General features: G+C 37.2%; 1 long non-coding RNA gene across 1 annotated transcript in view; it reads right to left on the bottom strand.

Annotated features, from left to right (window-relative positions):
* Positions 1 to 13975, bottom strand: part of LOC105816857 — a 102422-nt gene that overhangs the window by 80310 nt on the left and 8137 nt on the right. Inside the window, exon 2 of the long non-coding RNA XR_001137811.1 lies at positions 6625 to 6797. This is a non-coding gene — a long non-coding RNA (uncharacterized LOC105816857). The remainder of the gene's footprint in view (positions 1 to 6624; positions 6798 to 13975) is intronic.

The raw sequence follows: 13975 nt of genomic DNA, 5'->3' as shown, positions 1-13975 counted from the left end.
CACTAAAGCACTATTCATATGTGAAAATTAGAAGTAGTATAAATGTCATCAACAGAGAAATGGCTAAATTATGGCATTGCCATATAATGGAATATTATGCAGCTACTTAAAAAATGAAGTACAGTCATCCCTCAGTAACTATGGGGTACTGGTTCCAGAACCTCTCAAGGATACCAAAACCCACAATTGCACAAGTTCCTTATATATTAATAAAATAACATCATATTTACATATAACCTATGCATGTCCTCCAAAATACTTTAAATCTCTAGATTACTTATAATACCTAATACTATGTAAATAGTTGTTATACTGTATTGTTTAGGGAAGAATGACAAGAAAAAAGTCTGTACATGTTCAGCACAGAAACAATTTTTTTCCAAATATTTTTGATCCTGGTTGGTTAAATCTATAGGTGAATAACATATGGATATAGAGGGCCAACTGCACACCAATATAAGCTGTCATTTAGAAAGCTAGTCATGATACATGACATGAAAAAAGCAACTTATAAAACAGTAAGTAAATGGTTCTGTTTTTACTTAAAGGAATAAAATAAAAATAACAAATCTACATGTATGATATGTATTACATGTTTATATAATAATAGCAAACATTTTCAAAAAAATGTATGACATGGGAAAATCGCAATATAATATTAAGTGAAAAACTAGGCTACAAAATAGTATAACTACACAAACCAAAGTAGCATAATAAAAATAAAGGTTATCAACTATCTCTGAGTAATGTGATTTTAAGCTGTTCTTCATATATTTTCCAAAATGTATAAATGTTACTTATATAATACTTAAATTGATTTTCTAAGCAAAAATCATTTAAAGTTTGCTGTTTGTTTTTAAAAACAGAGGCCCAGATGACCAACAAACTATTATGCTTCGGGGGGTAGGAAGAGATTCTAACCCTATAGGATACCAACAGATTGGGTATAATGATGTGAGTTCATGTACAATAAAGACTTTTTAAAAATATATATTTACCAAAACTTACCCAACTGAGAGAATGCTACCTCCTTAAGACTTTGAATATTCAGGTTACTTTGAATATGTTTATTCCCATGTTCTACTACTAAAAATATTTTTGAAGTTTTACAGTTTAAAATTTCCTTTGGTCAGCTCAGGTAACATATAAAAAAAAAGTAATTCTTAATTATAACCACATCTTATTTTTAAGTAAAATTGGTATTAACCAACATGGTCACCCAACCTTATCACCTAGGTTGGCCCTAAAATAGCTTTTGGTTCATTCCAAACAACTCTAGCTTCAAAGAACAAAGATTCAGCACAAGTACAAGTTCAATTAGTTAAAACAATATGTGGAAGCTTTCAAGACTTGTTTGGGGACAGGGAGTAGACCCTGCCTCCAGAAAAGGTCTGCTCCAGTAAACTATTCATTGCCATCAACACCACCTTCAATGGATGCCCAACAATCCCCTCCATTCCTTCTTACTTATGTTATTTCTGAGTAGAAGTGTCCTCTCCCCAGTCACAATTCTCAAAATCCTACCACCTCTTCAAGGCCAAGTTCAAAAATACAACTGCTCCATGAAGCTCTTCCTCTTTTGAACCCCAGAAACATTTAATTACCTGTACTACTCACTCAGTCAGCATTTGCTATTTTTATAATAACATTCTTTTCATAAATTCTGACTTTCCGGTTATACTTTACATGTAACAAAAAGACAGTTCCCTCTCCAATGCAATTCACTGGAGATACAGATTGAGTGGCCCATCCAAGAAACACAGTAGGAGTTTGTTTTCTTTGTACTATATAAAGACTGGGACAGCAGTATTAATTTAAGCCTGTTGGACTCTGGTGGACCTTAAATGGCTGCCTAAGGAGCATGCGTTTGACTCAATACCTATCACAATAACAACAAAGAAAATAAAATACTTACGAATATATTTTACTAAGGAGGTAAAAGACCTCTACAGGGAGAACTATGAAATGAAACACTGAAGAAGGAAATTGCAGAGGACTTAAGCAGATGGAAAAACATATCATGCTCATGGATTGGCAGAATCGACATTGTTAAAATGTCTTTATTACCCAAAGTAATCTATAGAATCAATACAATCCCCATTAAAATAACAACATCATTTTTCACAGATCTAGGAAAAATGGTTCTATGCTTCATACAGAATGAGAAAAGACCCCAAATAACCAAAACAACCTTAAGCAATAAGAATGAATCGGGAAGCATCACTTTAAAAGACTTCAAACTATACTACAAGGCTATAGTAACCAAAACAGCATGGTATTGGTACAAAAACAGAGGCATAGATCTATGGATCAGAACAGAGAACCTGGATATAAAACCACCCTAATACTGCCATCTGATCTTTGACAAAGCAGACAAAAACACACACTGGGGAAAAGAATCCCTATTCAATCAAAGGTGCTAGGAAAATTGGATAGCGACATGTAAAACAGGATCCGCCACTCACCACTCACGAAAATCAACTCACTTAAACCTAAGACATGAAACTATAAGAATTCCAGATGAAAATGTTGAAAAAGCTCTTCTAGATATCAGCCTAGACAAAGAATTTATGAAGAAGACTCCAAAGGCAATCACAGCAACAACAAAAATTAACAAATGGGACTTGATTAAATTAAAAAGCTTCTGTACAGCCAAGGAAACAATCAACAGAGTGAATAGACAACCTACAGAATGGGAGAAAATATTTGCATGCTATATATCCAATAAAGGGCTAATAACCAGAATCTACAAAGAACTCGAACAAATCTGCAAGAAAAATATCAAACAACCCCATAAAAAAGTGGGCAAAAGACATGAACAGAACCTTTTCAAAAGAAGATAGACAATGGCCAATAAACATATGAAAAAAATGCTCAAAGTCTCTAATCATCAGGGAAATGCAAATCAAAACCACAATGAGATATCATCTAACCATAGTGAGAATGGCTTGTATCAAAAAGTCCCAAAACAACATGGTGGCATGGATGCAGAGAGATAGGAACACTCACACACTGCTGGTGGGACTGTAAACCAGTACAACCTCTATGGAAAACCGTATGGAGATCCCTCAAAGAACTAAAAGTAGACCTACCATTTGATCTAACAATCCCAGTATTAGGTATCTACCCAAAGGAAAAAAAGTTATTCTATCAAAAAGACATGTGCACTTGAATGTTTAGTGCAGCACAATTCACAATCACAAAGATGTGTAATCAACCTAAGTGCCCATCAACACATGAGTGGATTAATAAAATGTGGTATATGTCTACTATGGAATACTATACAACCATAAAAAATGGTGAACTAATACCTTTTGTAACAACCTGGATGGAACTAGAGACCATTCTTCTAAGTGAAGCATTAGAAGAATGAAAAAACAAACACCACATGTACTCACTATTAAATTAGAACTAATCAATCAACACCCGTGTACACATATGGTAGTAAAACTCAACAGAAACCAAGTAGGTGGGAGGGCAGAGGAGGGGACAGGTAAATTTACACCTAACAGGTACAATGCAAGCTACCTTGGTGATGAGCACACTTACAACTTTGACTCATACTGCACAAAAGCAAAACATGTAATCAAAACATTTCTACCCCTGTAATATTCTGAAATTAAAAAAAACCTTGTTGAGGGTTAGGGTTGAGAACCCCAGGAGTGGAACAGGACTTTGCCAAAGAGCAACCCATGGACATGTCAGCTCACTGAGCAAAAGCTGCTCGACCTTGAGGGGGACATTCCACCAATCAGGGATGTCTGCAAACGGACCCCACCTTAAAGTCTGAGGGCCACAGCCTGGATGTCTGCAAATGGACCCAGGACTCAAGCTTGTAATCTGAAGGTGGAGAGAATGATCAAAGGATGTCAGCCCAGCAGATAAGAGCAGTTTGCTATTCTAAGCCTGAGGCAATGTTCCTATCTCTCTCCTGAGTTCATGTCTCAGTAAATGAGTAACTAGATAAAGTAGAAAGAAGTACATAGTCTCTTGGTTCCCATTTAGATTATACACTTTACTGCTGACTCACAATTTTATCTTTAACTTGTGTATACTTAGCTAGTTTACTGTTACTTTGGGAGACCTTGAAACTTAAACTCATGATATGTACATGTAAATCAGTGACTGATAATAATTGTTTGCTGAAAGAATAAATATTGATGCGGGACTCTACTCGTGCCCTCCTGGCTCACGGGAATGCTGGAAAACCCCTGATTTCCCCATCACTTTTATCTATACTTTGTCTCTGTCTCCTTTATTTCCATCTCTTGCGACGTTCCTGCCTGGGACCCAATTTGTTGGGAGAGTCACAAACTCCCAGCAAAACCTTAGGGAAAAAAAAGGATTATGGGTTTTATTCTGCAGTAATAGTAACTGGAAGTTTCTGAGCTCAAAAATGATGTGATAAAAGTTTAACTTAGAAAAAGCAGTCCTTAGTCCACAAGTGCCAGATTAGAGAAGGGTAGTAACATCCAGAGAAAGAAAGGCAGTTGGCTCAACATAAAGGGTTAAGTAAAGGGCTTTAAAATCAGAAAACACTGAGTTCATCACTTCTTTGCTCTGTGACCCTGGGCAGTTATAACTGCACTTTTCTCTATGGGTAAAACAAGAATGAGAAAACCAGGTCGTAACCCACTTGGTGCGTGTAACAAGAAATAATGCATGTAGCACACACACCATAATGCCTGACAAAGGGTAAGCGCTCTGACACCAATTTGGTGTCCTACAATTCAGTTTAGTTCTGACACCATCTATAGTTGGCATCAGATCCCACAAGCTATAAAGCAAGGTCCCAAACAAGACTGTGCTTACTCAGAAATCCCCAGGCTAGGCCGGGCACGGTGGCTCACGCCTATAATCCTAGCTCTCTGGGAGGCCGAGGTGGGCGGATTGTTTGAGCTCAGGAGTTCGACACCAGCCTGAGCAAGAGCGAGACCCCGTCTCTACTAAAAATAGAAAGAAATTAATCGGACAACTAAAAATATATAGAAAAAATTAGCCGGCATGGTGGCGCATGCCTGTAGTCCCAGCTACTCGGGAGGCTGAGGCAGTAGGATCACTTGAGCCCAGGAGTGTGAGGTTGCTGTGAGCTAGGCTGACGCCACGGCACTCTAGCCCAGGCAAAAGAGTGAGACTCTGTCTCAAAAAAAAAAAAAAGAAATCCCCAGGCTATCTGCACTAATGTCTGACTTGGCTACAAATTCAGGGGTTCCCAAAACCTCCCTTCAGGTGCAGTAATTCTCTACAACTCACAGAAATCACTGGAAGCACTAACCTGAATCACAGTTTCGTTATAAAGAATAAAACTCAGGTAAAGTCAAATGGAAAAGACACACAGGGCAAAGTCCGGGGAAGACAGTAGAGGGATGCAAAGCTTCCATGCTCTCTCGCCAAGAAATCCAGGCGTCACTCTTGCAGCACATCAATGTGTTCACAACTGTTCTAGGGCTTTTCTATGGGGTTTCATTACCTAAGTATAATTAAATCACTGACCCTGTGATTGAGCTTGCTATCAAATTCCTCTCCCTCCCCAGAGACTGGGGGTAGAGCTAAAATCCCAACCCTCTAATCTTGGTCTGTCTGATGTAGACAGCTTCTCCCTTGAAACTATCTAAGGGCACATCAGGCACCTCATTAGCATAAACTCAGGTGTGGTCAAAGGGACTCTTTTGTTATGAATAACAAAAGATACTTCCATCACTCAGGAAATTCCAAGGGTTTTTGAAGCTCATCGTCAGGAACCAGGGACAAAGACCAAATATATTCTTTATTATATCACATGCACAATAAATAGAAGCTATTATTTTAGAAACCAACTAGTAGACTATTGAAATAATGTAAGTATAAAGATAAGGGGGAAACAATCAAAAGCATTAAGAAAGAAGAAGCAATAGAAAAAAGGCTTGGGGTGAACAGGGGTCAAAATTGTCTATGACGGTTCAAGCCTGGACAATCAAATAGACAGTAACAGACATATTCTGGAAGGAAATCAAATATGGGATTCAGAATGAATTCAGTTCTGGCCAAATTAAAGCTGAAGGCAACAGCCAGGAATTTCAGATGGACACTGGGCAGATGGAGATCATGAGCCTAGAGACAGGAAAGGACATGGCCAGAATCAGCTGTCAGAGTTACTCACAGAGATAAATGCTCCCACCTCCCAAGCCCTCACTGCTCCAAAAGGGGGATACCAGCTAATGGTGTCACGTAAGTTGCTACGTGACCTACTAGAGTCAAATAAAAGTCAGTTACTACATGCAGCAGAAAATGTACAGACTGAACTCTAGAACACATTCCATTTAATATTCTAGACTCTAAACAAAACGGTGCCTAATTTGCAACATAAAGATTCAAAAAGAATCACATGACCAAATGCCAAACAGAAATGCTGGGTTTTGTTCTTTGATAGAAATATACCAATTTATTTTCTATCAACAGGAAACTTAGATCTCTTCAACAGAAATAAATGTTTATTTTATAATGAAAAGGTTATGGAGCAAGCATTAGAACATTTCAACAACACCACATAAACAGGAACAACTATGATCAATTTAAAAAGCTTTGTGTTCAGATACATGAAGCAAGATAAAAACCATAAACTTGGAAACCATTACACAGACTTACCCAAAGCTTTTACAGTCCTGATTTCAGAAAGCACATTCAGTAGCTAGAAACTGTCTTGTTAATTGCCCATGGGTTCAGTAGCATCACAATTTATTTTTCCCTGGAACGCAAGATATCATATCCTCCTTTTGTTGCCAGCTTCCCAGAAGAGAATCTCAACTCTGTCTTTCAGCCTGTGAAGGTGACAAATGGGAGAAAAAAGAGAAAGCAGAGTTTGAGAACAGTGCACTGGACTAGTCAGATGGTTCATGGTACTAACAGGTTATAATGGGCCCAGGGAACTGAAACACTCCAGTACTGACTGGATTAATTCACAGGCAACTCAGGAAGCCAGGGAACTGCGCTGGTTGTAGTGCTTAGAATAGGAATGTCAGAAGAGTGAAGTGAGAGCCCAATATGTGTGCCACCCCTCAGGTTCCAGGGAGAGATGGAGACTCAAATGTTAACACTGGCCGGGTCCTTGGAGCTTCTGCTTCTCCCTGATAGCAACACCCTAAGTCAGAATATGAGCAGCAAGGACAAAATCTGAGCCTACATCCAACCCAAAGAGAAATGGGTAAAGAGCAGTTCCTTTCCCCACAGTCTGTAACACACAGTGTATTCAAGTTTCAAAGATGGCTAGAGGAACCCAAAGACCTTCCTAAAGAAAGAACGCAGGCATGATCACATTCTCCTCACTCCCTGGATCGTGATGCCAAATTATAAGGACCATTTTATTTTGCAAAAAACTTTAAAACATATTTGTACTGAGCAGACTGTTGCTTTTGTTTACAGTAGGACTTAATTTCCTTACATCAAAATGCATGTTACTCAGTTATAAATGTAGGTATCTATTTATACATAAGCTCTTTATGGTTCACAAAGTGGACTTTGCATTGATGCTTATTTTCATTATCCTAATTTAACAGTAGCTGGGAATGTCCTTGGCTTAAACCATCCCCCAATTTGCTCCAATTATACAACACACAGGAAGCCAACATCTTCCCTTGGACCAGGCTAATTCCTGGGAAACTTAAATTCTCTCAGCCTCTAAGGATCCCCTCTTCTAACTCAATCATTTCACCAATTCTACTCCACTTCCACCCGCTTTCACCTGCTACCCCTTAAGTAAAACATTTGTAAAATACTGAGGGTCAGAGAAAAAGGTCAACTCAAATAACATAACCTTGAGCCGTCTCCCTCTTCTTTGATCACCCCCACCTCCCAACTCACCCAAAAATTGCCCTTGAAACCCCCAACAGTTATTTCTAGGTTAAACAAAATCTGGCCCTTTCTGGTTCCTACTCTCTCCACATCTATCAAGGTCCTTCACAGTTATTTATATTACTTCCCATATTTAAGGCAGTTTTAGCCTTCCATCTAACAGAACCTACCCTCCAAATTGCTTTAAAGCAGAAAGATAGGCCGGGCATGGTGGCTCACGCCTGTAATCCTAGCACTCTGGGAGGCCAAGGCAGGAGGATCACTTGAGCCCAGGAGTTCGGAGACCAGCCTGAGCAAGAGTAACAATCCCGTCTCTACTAAAAATAGAAAAATGGGCCAGGAATGGTGGCACACACCTGTAGTCCCAGTTACTTGGGAGGCTGAGGCAGAAGGATCGTTTGAGCCCAGGAGTTTGAGGTTACTGTGAGCTAGGCTGACACTATGGCACTCTAGCCTGGGAAAGAGGGAGACTCTGTCTCAAAAAGGAAAAAAAGAAAGAGAAAGCAGAAAGATAATAAAAATTCTCTTACCCTGTTAAGCCACATTTCCAACCCTAATGCTTCTTTCTAGTACAAAGCCAGGCAGAGCAGGGTCTTCTCAATCACTGTTTACTGAATTGAATGACCACGCTGCTGTTCTAATGAATGGCTTACTAGATCAAACTCTACATTTTCCTTTCTCAGAGCAGCAAGGTCACTGCATATTAAAAATGCCATCCCCTCCAAAAGCAACTATTGTCAGTTACTTCATTCCACTCTTTACAATTATTGCTAATGAAATTTACGACCTAACAACTAAGTGACAATTCCATGTCATTTTTTTTTAACAGATAAAGAAACTAAGTTTCAGGAAGGTAAAATTAGTTGCCCACAGCCTTCTAATTAAAAATAAAACAAAGCGCTTGCTTCAGCAGCACATATACTAAAATTGGAACCATACAGAGAAGACTAGCATGGCCCCTATGCAAGGATGATGCTTTTAATAAATTAAAAAATAAATAAATAAATAAACCATAGAGTTCTTATGATATATGAGGAACTATGAGAAGTGTGTAACTTGTAACATCGCTTTTAATTCTCACAATAACCATGGAAAGAAAACAGCATGATAACCTCTTTTTATAGTAGTAAACAGGTTAAAAATTACAATTCCCTGGCCAAATCACAACAAGAGTTAAGTGTTACAGCTGTAAGTGAAGCCTAGTCAAGCTAAATTTAGAATTCAAGCTGTTAAAGATAACTAAAACAAAAAAGATAACATTGTGTCTCTCATACAGATACAAAATCAACATATGTCTATGACTTTAATTAATTCCTTAATTCATTAGGGAACAAATATGTTCCAACTGGTTGAGAAGAGAATCCAAAGAGCAGACACTTATATACCCAATGGGGAATATTGAAATGAATTTGCTTAAGAGAAACAAAACCAGCTTCTTTCACAAAAGAGGAAAGAAATCAACCATATTTCAACTGTACTTCCAATCAACAAAATTCCTTTGCATATTTAAGGACAAGAATAATTTGTATTACTGTCTATTATTCACAACTTACAAAATCATAAAATAAAACCAATGAAAGCTATAAACCCCATAGAATTAGATAACCAGGAAAAGTGCTCTAGATACTATTCCACCAAAAACACCCAGCAATCTTTTTGGAACATTTCAGACTCAAAAGTTTTCTTACATAGATCTTAACCACTATGCCTCATTCTTCTTCTTTTTGATAAGGATCCACAGCTTCAAGATCCTGACAACCACTAAAAAAAACTAAGTTACTGCCCTCCATAAAACTAATCTTTCACAAAGAGAAATTTTTCTCTGCCACATACTAAACCAGAAGTTTAGATTTATTATGAATTTATATCTAAATGCAGAAATAAATTAATTCACTGAATTGTCAAGCTTCTTATGAGATCTAAAACTAAAGAAGGTTTGGTTCTACTGAACAAAGACATAAAAAATAATCTCTGAAGAAATTAAGAAATAGTTGTCACTTCCAAGTAACGAACCCAAAACTAACTTAAGTGTGTCTTTCTGGACAATTCATGCATCTTAATTTCTGTCTGTTTTATTCCATTAAAAAGCAATCCTAGTCCAACTTCCACCTCTAGCAAGATCAAGTAGATGTACTTTTTCCTAACTGCCCCCACTTTATACAACTAAAAGCCCTGGGCATCACATATAAAACAAACTTAAGAAGACTCTGAAGGTGAAGATAAGAAGGTAGACCAGCTAGGGACCTAGGAGCCCATCGAACAACACAGTGGTGAGTTCCCCAGGTTTCATTTTTGCCTCATACCACAGATGATGAGCTAAAAAAGCCAGGAATGCAGAAATGCCAATGGAGGAAGACAAAATAAGGAAAAAAAAAAAAAGCCCCTGCTTAATGAACAAAGAAAAGAGCAGCATAGTGAGGCAGAAAACTTTTAGACAATAACCTGCACTCCAGCCAACACCACAGGAAAAACTCTGGCCTGCTTCCACACATGACAGCAAAGGCCAAGTGGGGAGACTAAATTTCCACCCTCACCAAGCTGTAAGGTTTGCCCCAACCTGCCTCCCAGATGTCCCCCAGCCCCTGCACTGGCAAGGGTGATACCAGAGGTCCGACTTCCTTCCCTGCCAGGTGGTAATAAGACCCCCTTCCCCTGCCAGGTAGTGCCTGAGGAGACCACCTGGAGAGCCCAGATTCCCACTCCCACCCAGCAGTAATGAGACACCCACTGGGGTGGTATTAGAGGAGGCCTGGTAGGGAGTCAGGACTTTCACCTCACAACCCCAACCCCAGTCGTGTCAGTTGAGGCCTAGAAAGGAGCTGAAACTCCCAGCCCTGCCCAGCTGTAATGAGGAGGCCTGCTTTATGTGTAAATGGATCGATTCTTCAAAAGCACAGACTTACACAACTCATTCAAAATTAAATGAATAATTTGAATAGCCCTGTAACTATTAAACAAATTAAACTCACATTTAAAACCTTCTGAAAAACAAATCTGGCCCAGATCATTTCATTAGAGAATTCTACCAAATGTTTAAAGAATTAACACCAATTCTACACAATCTCGTCCAGAAAACAAAAGAGTAGGGAGCACTTTCCAAATCATTTTATGAAGTTAATAATACTGTGATGCAAAAACCAGAAAAAGACAGCATAAAAAAATAAAAATTTAAAAGTTCATGTTGTGTAAAAAAAAAAAAGAGAGAGAGAGAGAGAAAAAAAAAAGAATAAAACTAAAGATCAATACTAGAATATAGACACAAAAATCCTTAACAAAGTATTAGCAAAAGAATTCAACAATATATAAAAAGTTGAATTTAGTCCAAGAATGCAAGGCTGGTCTAATATTGAAGAATCAATCAATATAATCCATAATATTAACAAGCTAAGGAAAAAACATCATATGATCATAGCAATCAATACAGAAAAATCATCTGATAAAATTCATTACCTATTCCTAAGAAAAACTCTCAGAAAAAACAGAAATAAAGAGGAACTTCCTCAACTAGATAATGAGTATCTATAAAAAACCTACAGCAGACATTACATTCAATGATATAAAACCAAATGCATAATGCATTCACCCTATCATTGGGAACAAGGCAAGGATGTCCATTGTTACCACTCTTATTCAACATCGTAATGGAAGTTCTAGCTACTACAAGAAGGCAAAAAAAGGAAATAAAATTCATACAGAAAAGAAGAAGTAAAAGTGTACCTATCTGCAAATGACATGATGGTTTACATAGAAAATCCCAAGAAATCTATCCCCCCAAACCTTCTAGAACTAATAAGTAAGTTCAGCAGGATTTCAGATATAATTTTTTTGATTGACTGTATTTAAAGTGAAAAGAATAAGAGAAAAGTTTTGCAAATCATCTATGATAAGAAACATGTATCTAGCATTATATAAGAAGTCCTACAACTCAATAATAAAAAGGCAAATAACCGAATTTAAAAACAGGCAAGGGATCTGACATTTCTCTAAAGAAAACATACAAACATTAAAAATAAGTATTGTCACACGCTGCCATATGAATGAATCTTGAAAACATTATGCTAAGTGAAAGAAGCCAGTCACAAAAGACCACATATTGTATGATTCCACTTATATGAAATGTCCAGAACAGACAAATCTGGAGAGAAAGTAGATTAGTGGTTGCCTAGGGCAAAGGAGAGGGGGGAGGAGAGGAGAATGAGGTGTCACTGCTAATGGATATGGGGTTTCTTTCTGGGGTGATGAAAATGTTCTAAAATTAATTGTGGTGTTAGCTGTACAACTCAATGAATATATTAAAAATCATTAACTATCAGCTCTCCCACTGACTTCTTTGTAGAAATTGACAAACTGATTCTAAAATTCATATGAACTTGTAAGGGACTCAGAATAGACAAAACAATCTTGAAAAAGAAGAATAAAGTAGGACATATACTTCCCGTTTTCAAAACTTACTACAAAGCAATGGTAATTAAGACAATGTGGTACTGGCATAAGGGTAAACATATAAACCAATGGAATAGAATTCATTCAGAGTTCAGAAATAATAGAATTCAGAGTTCAGAAATAAACCCATGTGTCTGTCTATGCAACCACCATATGGCCCAGCAATTATGCTCCTGGATACTTATCCCAGTGCAGTAAAAAAGTACATTCATGCAAAAACCTGTACCCAAATGTTCATAGCAGCTTTATTCCTAACACCCGAAAACTAGAAATAACCCAAATAACCTTCAATGGGTATACCCAGACCCAGGAATACTAAGGATACTACAGAATACTAAGAAAGAAAAAAGAAATTATTGATACATACAATAACTTCAATGAATCTCCAGGGAATTATGCTAAGTGAAAAAATCCTATCCCCAAGGGTTATATGCTGTATAATTTCATTTATATAACATTTTTCCAGTGGCAAAATTACAGAAATAGAGAACAGATTAGTAGTTGTCAGAAGTCATGGAAGGGGATGGGTGTGTGGCTAGCAAAAGGCAACATTAAGGAATCCTTACAACAAAACTGTTCTGTATCTTGGCTGTATCAATGCCAATATACTGGTTGTAATGTTGTGTTACAGTTTTGCAAGATGTTACCATCAGGAAAAAAACAAAGTAAAAGGTATACAAGATCTCTATTATTTCTAACAACTACATGTGACTATAATTATTTCAAAATAAAAAGCCTAAAAAAAAGGAAAGAAAGAGTATCCCCAAACACTGCTGTATAATAAATCTAGTTATACATAGAATATTACTATTTTCTAAAAGAAGGTAGGTAGTAGAGAAACATACATTCAGAGAGGAAGAGAGAGGAAGAGGTCGATTCTACCTTTGTGAACTTTACACAATTAATCAAGTTTCTTCACCGATAAAACACAGATTAAGAAATAATACTGTGATAGATAGAATAATGACTCTCAAAATATACCCATGTCCTAATCCCTAGAAGCTGTAAATGTTACCTTATGTGGCCAAAAAAATAAATAAATAAATAAAATAAAAACTTTATAGATGTGACTAAATTAAGTATTTTGAGATGGGAGGATTATTTTGGATTATCAGGGTAGGTCCTACATATAAGCACATACTATATCCTTTGAAGAGGGAGATTTGACTGCAGACAGAAGAGAATGTGGCCACAGAAGCAGAGGCTGGAGTGATATAGCCATAAACCAAGGAATACCGAAAGTCACCAGAAGCTAGAAGAGGCCAAGGAGCAGATTCTCCTCTAGAGCCTCTGGAGGTAGCATGGCCCTCCTACACTTTGATCTTGGCAGATTGATACTGATTTCAAAATTCTGGCCTCCAGAACTCTTGAGAAAATAAATTTGTATTGTTTTTTTAAGCCACCACACTTAAGGTAATTTGTTATAGCAGCCATAGGAAACTAACATAAATACTTCCCCAACTCCTGGAAATGTTATAAAGAGTTATAATAAATATGTATGGAAATATCCTCGAGAAGTCTGAAGTACAACTACAAAAGAGAAAATCAGACACAATTTTAGAGTTCTTAATTCAAAATAAGAATATAACACCCAAAATTTTTGAGAGTTAAAGAAATTCTAGATAAAGAGAAAAAATAAATAAAGCTTTGGGAACAATTATATCCAATGTAGACTCAGTTCCCTGAAGATTAGCCTACTCAACAG

The sequence above is a fragment of the Propithecus coquereli genome, unplaced genomic scaffold (genome assembly GCF_000956105.1).
Source record: "Propithecus coquereli isolate 6110/MARCELLA unplaced genomic scaffold, Pcoq_1.0 Scaffold39, whole genome shotgun sequence".
Taxonomy (NCBI): domain Eukaryota; kingdom Metazoa; phylum Chordata; class Mammalia; order Primates; family Indriidae; genus Propithecus; species Propithecus coquereli.
Note: the sequence above shows the minus strand (reverse complement) of the source record. Positions and strands in the feature narration are given on the sequence as shown.